Here is a 12,813-nt window from a genome sequence, read left to right on the forward strand (position 1 = left end):
TCCCAGTTAACTCCCGGAGACCATTTCTTTCTGGATGGTTCCATTTCTTTTTCTTCTAATCCCTTTGAGTGTTGAGCCTCGGAGGGGGTGAGACTCCGCTCCGTGGCTCCTTTCCAGCTGGGCGCAGTTCTTAACTGCACTCAAAGCCAATACTAATTATGTTCAAAGTTTCTTATTAATAACAGAGTAAAGACATATGTGAGTGAATATTGAATATTAATTTTCCCTAATGAAAGGGCTTGGCTGTTTTGTTCTGGACGTGAAGCTGTCTTGGTATCTATGGGCAGCGCACTGGCATCGAGCCTCAGATGTCGGGAGGGGATGATGGTGCCCTCTGGCAGGAAGCTTCCAGTTTTCTGGGACAGCTTTTCCCACATTCTTGCTAAAAGCCTGCGGGTAGCTCAACGGCTTGGCAAATAGAGCAAAACCTCCTGGATTTGCATCTCTCTCGTGGAGAATCCATGGTTGCGCTACAGGGCCACAGCAGGTTCATTTTCCCACTCCCTGTGTTTAGTTTTCCTTAGATAAATAGATGTTTAAACTACTTTGTGAATTTAATTTAGTTTAAATGCACTTAAGAGGGTGTTGGGCTCATTAAACGTTACCAGTTTCACGTGTACACAGGATTGATGCTCTGCCTAGAATAGTACCTGGCACACAATAGGCTCTTTAAGGTTCGGTTAAGGAATTCTTTTTTTTTTTTTTCAAATTTTTATTTATTTATGATAGTCACAGAGAGAGAGAGGCAGAGACACAGGCAGAGGGAGAAGCAGGCTCCATGCACCGGGAGCCCGACGTGGGACTCGATCCCGGGTCTCCAGGATCGCGCCCTGGGCCAAAGGCAGGCGCCAAACCGCTGCGCCACCCAGGGATCCCCGGTTAAGGAATTCTTGCAAATTGTTAAAGCAAGCCTCTGAGTTTCTTTGCCAGGTAGCACTTTTCTAAAAAGCAAGTTTGTTATTGTTTGCACTTGAATATGACAAAATCACTTCAAGAAAGGTCCTTACCAATTTCATATGAATTGGATCAATTTATCAATTCTTGTGCAGTTTTAAGGTATCAGTTGGATCTCTTTTTTTCCCCTTTTTTATTGAAGTGTATGACCTGCAGTGTTCCATTAGTTTCAGGTGTACAATATAACGATTCAACAATTCTACACAGTACTCCGCGCTCATCAGGCTAAGTGCACTCACTCTTCATCCCCAATATATGTTAAATCAACGGTTCTCGACTTCACATTACGAGACTCACTTAAGACCAATTAACTCTGAACCTCAGGTGTGGGTTTGGGGCACTTGGGAGGAGGTCTTAATTTTTTTTAAACAATTTTATTGATGTGTAATTAACATACAACAAACTGCACATGTTTAAAATGGACAGTCTGAGGAGTTTTGACTTACGTATTCCCCTGCCCAGCAGTCACCATAATCAAGGCAATGGCCACACTGTGGATTTCTGAGTGCCAGCAGGGCTGGAGCACAGTAGAGGCTCAAAATCATGAACTGCTTAAAGCGCATCCCTTGTACTGTCTTCTCATCTAATATTTAATAACAACAACAGTAATGAAAATAGTTACAATTTTCCAGTCTGGCCCATTGTCTCTTTTGAGACATAATATGACCCATTAAGACAATGAGAAACATTATTGCCTTTTATGTCAGGCTACCAGTGTTTCCCTCAGACTCTCTTTCTGCCCAGGAAGGTCTGTGTCCACATATTAGCTGGGGTTGGGGACCATTTATCCATGGGTTCTGCTCTGATATGTTCATTGGAAAATTCAAGCTTTTCACAGGAATCTGGGCTAATGTGGTGGAGGAGGCTACTCATTGCCAAGCTACAGAGGTACAGCAAGGGGTGGGGGCAGGGCTGTGAAGGACCCACTGGGAACCTGGTGGCAAACCTGTGCTGGAGCTGCTCTGCACAGCCAACCAGCCTGAAGTGGGATCACAAATCCCAAGGAAGGAAGTGGAACTTTGTAATTAAATAATGTTGCATGTATCCCCCCTGTGTGAGAACTTTACTGGTTGTGGGGGCCTGGGTGGCTCCGTCTGTTCAGGATCTGGCTCTTGATTTCTGCTCAGGTCATATCTGAGGGTCATGACATCGAGCCCTGCATCAGGCTCAGCTGTCATCTTGGAGTCTGCTTGGGATTCTCTTCCTCTCCGTCTGCCCCTCACTCACTCATGCATGCATGGTCTCTCTCTTTTTCTCCCTAAAATAAATAAGTAAACACAATCTTAAAAAAAAAAAAAACAAAACCTTTACTGGTTGTTTTTCAGCCAGTGCTAGTAAAATAGCGTATCTTCAGATAATGTGTAAAAAAGCCAACTGGAATAGCACTAATGGCCAATAGTAGGAAATTGGTTAAATGAATATGATTTATTTATATGCTAGAGTATTACCCAGACACCAAAATTGATTTTATAGGATATTTAATGACTTGGGGAAATGTTCATTTTGTGTTGTTAGATGAACAGAGCAGGTTACTAAATCAGTGCATAATTTATCACATCACTTCTGTTTTGAAATATGTGCATGCACAGTCAACGCACATACAGAAAGAAAACACTCAGAACACGTAAGGGCCCCAACGTTGACAATTTTTATTTCCGGTGGTGGAAGAGAGCACTGTCTTAATTTTTTTTTCTTTTTTTTTAAATTTTTTTTTTCTTTTACTTTTCCTGCACTTCTCCTATTTTGAAAAATGAAAACACTTTTTTTTTTAATCAGAAAAAACCAATGCCACTAAACATCCGCTGCAGAAGTTTCCCCAGGTAAATCGAAGCCTGTCTAAAACCATCCAGTCAGAAGGAAGGACAAGGTCGTTAGCATTGCAGCTCCCAGCTCGTGGGTTACCGGTGGGCGCTCACGAAGTGCTTCTTGATGAATAACGGTGCAGCTCCGCACAGTACGTAAAGCCCCGCAAGTCGCAAGGGGCTCCGTTGCTGTTTGGGGTCGTCGAAGCACATTTGTGTATTCTATTACAGGCAAGTTGGAGGCGGCGAGGCACTCGCGTTGGCTGGTGAAGGGTGTTGGCATTTCATTTCATTTTGCCAGACTCCAGCTGTGCTTTAGCGAGAGGCCAGCGTGGGCCGCAAATCTGCAGGTTTCTGCGTCGGGGCTGTTACGTGGTTCTTGGAAGCTCATTTCTGGGGACTGTCCCATCCAAGGTGGGGCAAGGCCTCAGTGGGACCAGCAGCCCCGCCCGTTAAGGTGAAGCGGCTGAGATACTGTGGGGGCCCCCTGAGTCGGCCTCTGTGTCCCTGCCCCAGCCCTGTGCTCCCCACCTGCCACCTGCAGCTCCACCCCCTTCGCCCCTTGTGCATCGCCCTGCTTGGCCTCTCCTGGTTCCCAGGTCTTCGTGTCCTAGGACTGTGCTCTGTGCTCACCTGCCCCGGCCTAAACCGCCCCCATCTCTGCTGCCCCCACAGCGTTACAGCTCAGCTTCGCCCCTTCCTTTCACTGCCAGCGGCTCCGGGGGGAAGTGGGGGGCAGCACCTACCACCGATCCCCCCCCAGGTGCCTTCTCCCCACCTCGGGGCCCCACTGTGCTTTATCGGCACTTCACAACCTTAGTGTCAGGCCCCTGCTTCTGGCTGCTAGGCCGGACTCTTCCTGCCTTTGACACATTTCTCCCTCTCCCTCTGCATTCCCAGCAGGCCCAAGAGGGAGGTTTCTAAGACTTCAGGGCATCTCTCAATTCAAGACTATGGAAAGGTTTGTAGGGTGCTTGGCTCTTCCCATGGGACTTGTTTCCGCTAAGTGTCCTGTGGTTTGCTTGCTTGCTTTTTCTTTTCTTTTCTTTTTTCTTTTTTTCTTCTTTCTTTCTTTCGATTTTATTTATTGGGGATCCCTGGGTGGCCCAGCGGTTTTGCACCTGCCTTTGGCCCAGGGCGTGATCCTGGAGTCCCGGGATCGAGTCCTGCGTCGGGCTCCCGGCATGGTGCCTGCTTCTCCCTCCGCCTGTGTCTCTGCCTCTCTCTCTCTCTCTCTCTCTCTCTCTCTCTCTCTCTATGTCTATCATAAGTAAATAAAAATAAATCTTTAAAAAATTTTATTTATTTATTCTTGAGAGACACAGAGAAAGAGGTTGAGATGTCTACCAAACATCGCAGTCTAGCCTCTGGCCTAGTTTGCCTGTGCTCCGAATGCTTACATCAGCTGGCAGTTAGGCACAATCATCGAACCCGCAGCCGACCTAGTAATCAAGTGTTGAGTAGCTCATGTAATTTATTGAATATTATACTGAAAATGGCAGAGTGGTCACGTGGGTGCAGAATGGCTACAAGTGTATGGCTAGTTGACCTTGGGGCCCACGTGGTTGACAGAGCTGCGGCTCGCTGCCCAGCATCGGGGGAGGATCGTCCCGGACATAGCATCCAGGAAAAGATCCAAATTCGAAATTTGAAGTTCAGTTTCTATTGGGTGCATATTGCTTTCATACCATTGTGAAGTCAAAAAGTCGTAAGTTGAACCATCGTTGTAAGTCAGAGACTATACACAAGTCAGGTCTAAGTTCAACTGGCTTTCCAACATTAACTGAAGTTACGGGGTCTTCCCAGCTCTTGTGAGAAGGGTCTCAGGATCTTCCCCCTCCTCTCAGAGCTTTTGTTTATTTGCTTGCCCAGTGACATCAACAGAAATATAAGAGATGCCATAGCACCGAGTCAGGGAGACCCCATTCAAATCCCACCTCTGACATGGACAAGCTCTCTGACTTTGGGATGCATGTTGTGCCTCAATATGACCGTGCAGAAAACCAGTATAATAATGACTGCTTTGTGGAATTATTGTAGGATTAACAGAAGCTTTGTGTAGGAACCTCTTAGCCCCTCCTCTGGGCCGGGGAGTCACTCACTGAATGCTGGAGCACACCTCCTCTCTTCCTGGCCCCCTCCTATCAGACCTGAAATCAGCTTCAGAACAAGGAAACTGCATTCAGGTGTGAGCACCCAGCAGCCAGCGAGGTTGCGTGTTTCCAGTTGGTTGTCCTGGCACACTGCTGTGTCACGCTTTGTGAGCCTCCCGGGCAGTGACTGTGAAATCACCAACCACAAGCGTGAGGCCATGAATGCCAAGGGTCTCTTCTCTCTGCTTTGCTTACCAGCTTGATCTGTGCAAAGAATTTGAAATATTAGAAAATATACATTGCAAGCTTTAAAGCAGCAGATGGTATTCATGTGTTGGCAGCTCTGTGCCATCAAGTGACTCACACGCCCATAGCCATGGTGGAGGGAGAGGCAAGCGCCACGTTGCCTTCTTTTCTTGGAACTGCCATATTTTTTTCTAGTCCCCGATGCCAGTGTCTTCTCACAGGATTTGCAAGAGAAGAAAAGTCTCACTGTTCTGGAAATGCTAGAAAACGTTCCCAAACTTTCTTAGCGTCCTTCCTAGCAACAGATCCAGTGATTTCCACCACAGTTCTTCCGGGTGGCACTGCTCTCATGGTGTTTGTCACTCTTGGCCACCTACTAGCCATGCAGCGCTGGGCCATTACTTTTCTTTCTGTGCCTTGTTCTCGTTTTTCTCTCCTATAGGATGGGATGATAAAACCTCCCACCTCGTAAAGTTGTTATCAAATATAAGGATCAGATAAATGCCAAAAGTATCCAGTGTGCTTTCAATATATGTTGTTCTGTAGTCACCCTATCTGCATGAACAACGTGTGCATTGTTTGGTGGGGAATCCCAAAGCTCACCTTTGGAGTCCTGGCTTTGCCGCTTACTAGCTGCAGTGAATTACTGATAACTTACCTAACCTTACTGGAGCTTGGTTTTGATCTATAAAATGGCAAGAAAAGCACTTATTTTTCAGCGTCAAGTTAGATTACTTCTGTGCAAAATAAATCACAAAGCTCCGTACAACACAAGACGGTATTATTAGCTCTCATCTCTGTCTTTGAGCAGAAGCTGCTGAGATTTAGTTGTCTCTGTGTTTCTTGGGGCTTCCAGGGCCGAGTTACTCTTGACCTCAGTGGATCAAAGAACAACTGTTGAATGAACAGTGTAATGGCTCGACACAGCTGAGAAACAAAGAAGTAAGCCAAGAAGGCCTCTGCGTGTTCAACAGAGATGGCGGGAAATCTACACGCACACTCATGCTTTTTTTGGTAGATGGGCCCATCGGGCCCTCTGTCTCAAGATTTCCAGTCAGTCCTGGGAGGACCAGAGGTATCCAGTTGGAGCAGTGGGGATGGGTTGGGTTGCTCCAGGCAGGCACCCTGGCCACCACTAGAAACAGCTGCTTCATAGTCTGACAGCAGTGGTGCAGACCGAAAAACCAAGAAAAGCAGACACAAGAACTTAAAAAGCTCTTCAGTGTGGGGCTCTTTACTCTAAAGAGAGATCCCGTGAGGCTTACCGAAAGCTAAATTAGACAAAGCAGTTGAGATCTTTGGGGAACAATTTCACTTTGGCATGGGCAAACCAGATGACCTAAAATGACAGATTCTGCTCATTTCCATGATTGCCTCCGGGAAGGATGACGCTAACTCGGCTCTGTTTTTGCAATATGTTTCTCCAACATAACTTCTTGGTCTGCTGCACAGGTAATTATTCCAACTACAAAGTTCACGTTGCCAATTATCTCAACGATGACCTAATTTTCTCTAATGATGCTAAAATCTAATTCTGGGTTTTGCCGTTTCTACCAAGTAAATGTTACAACCTTTATCCTGCAGATGAATTGCTGGGTCATGTCAGTTTATGCAGCTATTTATATCTTCAGGGGGGTTCGCCGTCAAGTTGGAGAATTGGTAATTATTAATTTTTAAGTAATGACCTTGCCACGAAGATAAATTCAGTTTTATTCATCAGCAGTTTGGTTTTTTGCTATTTTGAATACCACTCTTTGCTCTGTGAAATAGTGCCTTATTTAAGAGTCTTTTTTTTTTTTTTCGGTCATGGCATGAACATCATTCTAGGTGGCATGCTTGTCTAATTTGTCGATGGCACGAAGGTGAAAGGCATAACAGCTATTTTGAAAGGGCAGAGTGAAAAGTCGAGAACTTTTGGCAAGTTGGAATCATGAACTCCATTTAAAAAAGGTGAAATATTAATGGGATGAAAATAAAGCCTTTACTTGGCCCTAACAGCAATAGCTATAGAAAGATAAGGGAGATCTTCACTGTCAATCTGACACAAAGCTCTAAGAACGGCTGGTAAATGAGGGGCTATAATCTGAGTCCATATGGGCTGTGCATTTGGAGCTGTAGAGAATGGAGGTGCAGGGCACCCTAAGGATGAGGGACTTCCATGCAGCTTCCTTGTCTGAGTCTGGGAAGTGGGACATTATCAGGGTCGGGCCAGGAAACGTCAGGGATGCGTCTTCTCTCTCATCATCTCCCTTTCAGCCTATCTGCTTACCTCTGCGTACTCAGGAGGTTCTCCTCTGACCCCCGATGTCCTCTCCAAATCCCGGAGATGGCTGGTTTGACTTGGCTGATTATCATCTCTCTTCTGGGGCAGGACCCTGGCACAAAGCTATCTCATGGATCATCCACCAGCTTCTGTGGGACACCCCAGCATCAGATACTCACCCCTGGTCCTGTCACTGGCCACTCTGTTCCAAGCACAGCTTACTCCTGCTTTTCACAACAGCGGGCTGTGGCTGGGAAGTTTACATTAGAATGTGAGTCTGGATAAGTCTCCAGAGGCCAGAATTGGGACCAATGAGTGGAAGCTTCAGGAAGAGAGGTTCAACCTCATGCAGAGTCCCTTGAAATGGAAAAAGCCATAGGCAGATAGGTGGTTGGATACCGTGACCTTCGAGGCGCCCTCTAGTTCCCCAAATTGTGTGTTTTTATCTTTATTACCACTCTTTTATTTCTTCCCAGAAGGGTCTAATGAAAGCCATCTCTTTGCATTATTACTGGTGCGAGCCATGAAGATAATCCTGCTGCCGTATAATTAGGATTTGCCTCAGGTGTCAAAAGCAGTAGTGTTTTGCCTTAGCCTCTTAAGGAAAATATATTTCATGTGTGGAATATTTGTAAATTGGATTCGATTAGAGTTAATAACAATGCCATTTAAAGAAGGAGATAATTTGCATAATGTAAATGTAACGGAGCAGCAAACTACGGCAGGGTTACTTCTCAGAGATGACTGAAGAAGAGCGTAGGGACGTTCAGTAATTTTTTTCCCAATGAGTGCTGAGTTGTGTACCAGATACCTCAGCTACGCTTTTAAACTCATATTCTTGGTGGCCTGAGTCAGGGCAGGTTCCAGTGGTGACTCTTCAGATCTCTGCCCAAGCAGAAGTCTCTAAAATCTCACCATTCACACTCTATTAATTTGCAAGTGTGTGTGTGTGTGTGTGTGTGTGTGTGTGTGCGTGTGCATGTATGGTAAAGTGTGTGTTGTGTATATGTGCGGTATGTGTGTTTGTATGTGTGTGGTGTGTGTGTTATATGTGGAAGTGCATGTGTATGTGTGTGGTGTGATTGTGTATGTGTGGTGTATATGTAGTGTAGGTGTGTATGTGTGTACTGTGGCATGTATATATGTAGTATGTCTGTGGGGTATTTGTGTATGTGTGACGTATGTGTGTGGAATGGATGGTGTGGTACTCTGTGTGGCATGGTGGTTGTGTGATTGTGTGTGGTGTGTGTATATGTGTGGCATATATGTAGTATAGGTGTGTGTTTGTGGTGTGGTATGTGTGTGGTGTATGTTTGTGGTGTGTGTGGCATGGTGGCTGTGCTTGTGTGTCTGTGGTGTGGTAGTACGTGTGGCCTGCTAGGTGTGGTTGTGTGTGCGTGTATGTGGTATGTGTATGGTGTGGTTGTGTGTGTTGTGAAGGGAGAATAAAAATCATTCCATAAAATGTTAATCCTCTCTCAAAGAACAGAAATTAGTATTTAATCAGAAAATCTGAAAGCAGCAGGAGGACTCCAGGATGCCTCTGGTTCCACTTTCCAATGTGACAGTGTGCGGTGACAAAAAAAAAAAGACGAAGCAGACACAGAGCGGAGTAGCCTTGCCTCCAGCTTTCTGTTAACTATATTCCCGCTGGGAAATACATGGGTAGGGATCCCTGGGTGGCACAGCAGTTTGGTGCCTGCCTTTGGCCCAGGGCGCGATCCTGGGGAGCCAGGATCAAATCCCATGTCGGGCTCCCGGTGTATGGAGCCTGCTTCTCCCTCTGCCTATGTCTGCCTCTCTCTCTCACTGTGTGCCTATCATAAATAAAAAATTTTAAAAAATTAAAAAAAATAAAAAAATAAAGGAAATACATGGGTAGGAGAGAAATGAGCTCTGTTAAAATTCTGGTTCCCCCTTTCTGGAGACAAGACTTGTAAGCTCACTTGGCTCCAATTTCCTCATTTATAAATTATAAGCAAACTATTATAATACTAGTAGTCAGGTCTGAGAATTTTGTGAGGATGGAAGCGCTTCTTAGCACAAAGTCTAGCTCACATGAAGTGCTGTAACTTAGCTACTAGGATTCTTTTTTATCCTTATTATTCTGTAAAGGGTGCCCAGAGAGCCGATGGCACTTGTCCCTAGTCAAGGGCGTGGCTCCTGTCTGCCTGTCTGTCTGGCCCAGCCTGAGAGAAACTTGTGTCCAGCCCCCGCTCAGGACCCGACTTCATCTCCTCCCCGAGACTTGATTCCATCCCAGGGGTGTTCTTTTGCTTGGACTTTGCCTGTGTGCCCGTACTTCTCAGAGCCTCGGGCTCCTCTTCTTGAAAATTGGGGCACTATTCAATAGGGCTTTAAACTTTGAATACTATTAATTAAATTAAATTTATTTATTCATGGACACACAGAGAAGCAGAGACATAGGCAGAGGGAGAAGCAGGCTCCATGTGGGGAGCCCCATGTGGGACTCGATCCCAGGACCCGTGGTCACGACCTGAGCCAAAGGCAGGTGCTCAACCGCTGATCCACCCAAGTGCCCCCTGAATAGTCTTTGCTGTGACTTTTTACCCTTTTTCTTAAAAGTGAGATATTAAACACACATAATATTCGGCACTTCTGATGGTTGGTTTCCACCTAATGAAGGCTCCGTCCTGTGTAGTTGTACCTTCGCCCCGTGCTTGTTTCCTTACAGTGGTGTGCTTAGCAACCCCCTTCGTTCCCAGATGCCTTCTTTTCTCACCACCTTCAAAGCCACCGCGAAAATGTAATTGCATTGCTGAGTTCCTCTCTGACGTTGTCAACCTTGATCAAGTACTTTGTTCTTCACTGTTTGTTCTTTTCGGGGGGTGTGAGATCTTCCCGGCCGCAGCCTGCGTGCCCCTGTGATTGTACAGCACACCGTATTCCCATGAAGTATTAGAGGAGCGCAGGATCAAGTGCCTTTTCTCTCTCTTTAATTTGTGCACACACTTGTTACCTGCTATTTAGGGGTCATTCCGACTTCTATCCTACGCTAAAATGTGATTGGAGTCATGTTACCTGTTTTCATTACCTGTGACCATTAAATTGCTTAGAGTCTTAAGACGCTGCTGTTCTTAGGTACAAAGAGGTGTGGTTAAAATGAACCCTGGAATTTAATATGTATTAAGTTCCCCTTGTCCAATTTAGTCAGATGCGTAGAATGAAATAGCTTAATAGAATTAACCGACCCAAAACAATTTACACTGTTCTGTGTTTTTTTGTTTGTTTGTTTTCCTATTTAGGAATCCTTGCGATATTTTTCCTCAGTACCCGCTACCCCTGTGTGTTGAAGACTTTGGCCAAAGCTGCTCTCAACTGTTGGCCTCATCCTAAGAAAAGGACGGCTTGCAACAATCAGGGAAACTTTCGAGAGACTCTTGGCCCTGAGGGATCTTCTAAAGGTGAGAGCGAACCAGTTGTCTTTTGGTTGTTAGAAATCTAAATTAGCTGTTCTGTCTTCCCAGATCTGCTTCTTGGAAAAGAGTGAATAAGGGAATAGATTGTTGAAAATTCTCTACAAAGAATTGAGAGTTTTTCTTTTTCAGGATGATTTTATAGTAGTTATGGAGGAAATCAAGTGGCTATTTTGACATAACAGGACCTTATTTGAAGTTGTAGCTCGGATCTAAGGAGACTTATTTGAACACGTGCGCGCGTGCACACACACACACACACACACACCTTGAAAAGTCAATGACATTTCTCTTTTCAGAAGAATTTCTTATGTATTTAGGGTTTCCTAGAGCCTTCATATTTGCCTTACCCTGCCTTTTAGAATTGTTTTAAGGATAAACCAAAACAATATATATGAAAGCACTTTGTAAACCATGAGGTACTATCTGCACAAGTAAGAAAAACAATTACTATTTCCGAATATCCATAATCCTCCAAAATATTCTTATACCCTCCAATCTGTTTCTCTTTATTTTTGGATTCATTTTTATTTTGATTCTGTAAAGTTTGCTAGGATCTCAAGAAGCAAAGGTGCTAAGTCCTTACCTTTAAGGAGTACCTGTCAAGTGCAAGAGACAGACACATAAATAGATATGACCAACTCCAATATGATAAAAGTGTATTGAGAGTACATCAAGGAATGAAAGAGATGTTGAATGCAGCCTGGGGCTACAGATTGTGTGTGTAAAAGTAGGCTTCTTGGAGGAGGTGACCACTGACGTGGCCCTTGAAGGATGACTAGGAATTGGCCTAGTGGAGTGGAGAGAGTATTGCTGGCAGGAGCAATGGGATAGGGGTGTGAAACCTGCATGCAGGAGTAATAAGTTGTTCAGGGTTGTTGAACCATAGTATGAAGGATGTGTGTGTGTATGTGTAAGCACTGAGGGGTTTTAAGATGGCAGTCATTGATATTTTAGGTACGTTACCTCGGAGAGAGCGTAGAGAAACGGCTGAAGGTGAGTCTGGTTAAAGGAAGATTTGTTTTGCATTGATCTGGTGAAGAGATGAGAGGGATGATGGTAGAGAAGCTGTGAGGGATAGAGGAAGAGAGCTTTGAAAGAGCTAGAATGTGCTGGATTTGATGATGCTTTAGACATTGGAAGTGCAAAAATGTTAGGACCTGGGATTCTCAGATTTCTGACTCTGGTGACATAAAGGGACTTTTGGGAGGAAGTAGACCTGTTCATGGTGAGGAAAGGACTTATTTTTTTTTAAAGATTTTTTATTGTATTTATTTATTCATGAGAGACACACAGAGAAAGGCAGAGACACAGGCAGAGGGAGAAGCAGGCTCCATGCGGGGAGCCCGACGTGGGACTCGATCCCAGGACCAAGATCACGCCCCCAGCCAAAGGCAGATGCCCAACCCCTGAGCCACCCAGGCGTCCCAGGAGGGAAGGACTTTTAAACATACCCGGGATATCTAAGTAGAAATGTCTGCTACGCAGCTGGGAGTGTAAATATGGAGGTTAGGGGAGGATTGGATTCCAGGCTAGACATATTGATCCGGGAGGTATAGACAATAATTAAAAATATTTTTTGAAATATAAGTTTGATTTTGTACTTAAGCTTTCAAAATGAGCTAGACAGAAACAGCCAAAAGTCACATGATTTCACTTTTACGTGGAATCTAAAACAGAATAAATGAATAAATAAGCACACACACAAAAACCCAGAAAGAGACTAATAGATACAGAGAAGAAATTGGTGGTTGCCAGATTGGGGGGGGGGGTGTGGGGAGATGGTGAAATAGGGGAAGGGGATTAAGAGGTACAGACCTCCAATTATAAGGTAAATAGGAGTGTCTGGGTGGCTCAGTTGGTTGAGCATCCAACTCTTGGTTTTGACTCAGGTCATGATTTCGGGGTCCAGGGATCAAACCCTGCATTGGGCTCTATGCTCAGCAGGTAGTCTTGCTTGAGGATTCTCTCTCTCTCTCTCTCTCAGTAAATGAATAAGTAAGGATCTTTTCCTAGGG

General features: G+C 45.0%; 1 protein-coding gene across 5 annotated transcripts in view; it reads left to right on the top strand.

The window, feature by feature from the left end:
- Positions 1–12,813, top strand: part of NRCAM (neuronal cell adhesion molecule) — a 276,389-nt gene that overhangs the window by 50,926 nt on the left and 212,650 nt on the right. For all 5 annotated transcript variants that reach the window (XM_055301029.1, XM_055301030.1, XM_055301032.1 and 2 more), the window contains exon 2: positions 10,625–10,783. The gene's annotated coding sequence lies outside the window, so the exon portion shown is untranslated. The remainder of the gene's footprint in view (positions 1–10,624; positions 10,784–12,813) is intronic.

The sequence above is a fragment of the Nyctereutes procyonoides genome, unplaced genomic scaffold (genome assembly GCF_905146905.1).
Source record: "Nyctereutes procyonoides isolate TBG_1078 unplaced genomic scaffold, NYPRO_anot_genome, whole genome shotgun sequence".
NCBI classification, from domain to species: Eukaryota; Metazoa; Chordata; class Mammalia; order Carnivora; family Canidae; genus Nyctereutes; species Nyctereutes procyonoides.